This window comes from Limulus polyphemus, unplaced genomic scaffold (genome assembly GCF_000517525.1).
Source record: "Limulus polyphemus unplaced genomic scaffold, Limulus_polyphemus-2.1.2 Scaffold5453, whole genome shotgun sequence".
In the NCBI taxonomy this organism is placed as follows: Eukaryota; Metazoa; Arthropoda; class Merostomata; order Xiphosura; family Limulidae; genus Limulus; species Limulus polyphemus.
The window spans coordinates 58,953-61,737 of record NW_013671063.1 but is presented as its reverse complement, the minus strand read 5'-3'; positions in this window follow the sequence as shown (position 1 = coordinate 61,737).

The following is a 2,785-nucleotide window of genomic DNA, read 5'->3' as shown; positions in this document are numbered from 1 at the left end:
CAGTATGCTGATTGATGCTGACTCTATAACTACTGTACTTAATTAGATCTGAAGAGAAATGCAATTTTGAAATCAAGTGTTACAGTTCTCAAGTTTAATAACATTTGACAACATTCTGAAAAAGACATTTTAATATTCATACTTCAACCACTGATCATTACTAATCATGCTAAATACGATTAAATCAACAACAAGTGTTCCTTTTCTTGCATTCTAATAACACTCATTATTTCTTTGATATTGATTATAATCAGTCACAAACAATTAATAAAGCATGATGCCATTTAAGTATTTTTTAATTATTTTGTTAAGAAATGTAGCTTATAAATATTAGTCAATATATGAAAAGACATTTATTGATTAGTGAATGACTGCCAAGAAAATGTACTGGCAAGTACAAGTCGACCAAGCAAGAGAAAATAGCCGTTACTGTAGAAAATTGATTGCAGCAATTTATCATGTAACCATTTGGATTATGTAGTACACCTGTACACTGTAATCATTTCAATGATTAACGGAGTGTGCTCTTTTTGAACTGCCCTGGAATGTCGTAATAATCTACTTGTAGGGCATAACCATACATTGGAAGACCTTTGATAATGCTTATGAGGAGCTAATGAAACTATACTGGATCAGTTGAGGAAGATAAAATTCCAAAACGATGGAATCGCTCCATCAGCAGTTGAGTTTCCTAGGATCCATAGTCTGCACACAGAGATAATCCATAAATCCAGCTAAGATGTTGCAGAAAATGGTTACTATACTTTGTTTAATGAAGAGTAACGGCCAGAATCTAGTAAAAAATATTTATTTCCTCAATGTTTCACCTCACAGCTTTATCAAGAAGTAGACACCCTACTGAACAGAAGCCCAGACTTAATCCTATATGCAGGAGTTCATATGAAAATCACCTTTCCCTCTGTCTTGTTAGAGACTGAGTCAGATTGACGTCATCAACTGACAAACATGTCTTGAGTATAATACGTTTCTAAAACATGCTATTTTTGTGTACAACATATTTCCACATTTCGTATACTTAAATGTAGTAATTTTAGGATTCTAGTCAGCAATTCTTCTCCAAAATGGAGCCAGTCCAGTGGACTAACTCCTTACGCATTTGCTTATCAGAATAAACAACTGATGTGTTTCAAAATAATAACCATGTGTTCTTATGTATCATGTGATATGTGACTACATCACAAATGATAAAAAGTAACAATTATGTATGGCTGGGGTGGCCCATTATTGTTGGGAATAGTACTATGATTCAATCGAATTTCATGATTTACATTACAAACATTAATATTTTCATAAATGTATCCATGTCCATAAAAGGATATAGTTTCGAAGAATTCCACTCCTCATCAGTGACCCTGGACACTACCACCGAATAAAACTTCAGACCAAACTAAACCTTTATAGTAGTGAGGTATCGAAAATCGAAATGGTGTATGAAACTAGTATGGCCCACAGACACATCCGAAATGAAATAATAGACCATTCCAAGCTTTTACTTGTTGTTAAACAAATGTTTAAACAACTCTGTTCAATTATGTTTAAGCTGTCTAGTGTCGGCTAAAAATACGAAGAATTAAATTGTGGCGGAATGCTTCAAGTTCTTCAAATACCAATAGAATGATAGGTTTCTTTTTTCTGAGTGCAAAGAACTTAAATACAAAATTCTGATATGATACTATTTTTTCAAAACAGCCTACCAGTCACATCATAAAGAATACCCTTTAGAAAAATTTTTGAGTCTGTTGTTTGAACGACCAGAGTCACTAATGGAAGTTGTGTACATAAAAATATTCACAATACCTTGTGGTATGACATTCTTACAACAACACTTTAGTAGAAATCCTATCTGTTCACTTGTAATGGCAAGTTTCACACTGAGTATAAAGTAGCAGAAAAATATTGGATGAAAATCCAGCAAAACTTAGGTAACACTGGGGTGTAAACTTGAAAAGAAACAGCCGGTATCTAGAGAAAATTATTTACTTCATAAACACTTCACTTTACAGCTTTATCAAGAGATAGACACCATAATGAATACAAGCTGATGTAATTAAAAGTAATAAAAATTTGTTCTTATGTATCGTCTGACAGTCACTCTGACTTGAAACCACGTTATCAACAATAAAAAGGTAACAATAATAAACGTATGACAAGAATATAAGCACAGTGAAGAAAATACTCAAATATTCGTTAAGAAGTGAAAATAAAAAGATTAGTCATATGAAAATTCAAACCTAATAGCTCTTATAGCTTTATAATGGTTGGAGCCGGCTTGAATGGGTAATGAAGAAAAACTTTTATATAAGTTTATCATACCCATTACCCATTCAAGCCGTCTCCAACCATTATTAGTCTCAAAGTGGGTTCCTCGTCATCGAACTTTTGCAGCTTTATTTAATCCTCGCTAGGGGTTAATTGTCATTTGAAGTTTAGGATTTAATTTAACAGACAGGGGGACACAAACAGAACTGATAATAACTTCTAAATCAAACCCCGGATTTTAGCGTTGTAAATTCGGAGAGTTACTGCTGAACTACCGGAGGGGAGGGGTCGAGTGGAACTTCAAGACTGAGAACAATGTATTAAACTACCTTTAATATAATTGATAAGTTTTAAAATTGCTAAGACGATATATATATATATTGTTACGTCTCCGTTCGTTAGTTAATTTTCAGTAACTTCGTTCCGGCGAAACTTTAGCGACACAAGTCCTTTCTTAAATAAAACTGGTTTCTTCTTTCTGAATATAACTTTGCGATACACTTAA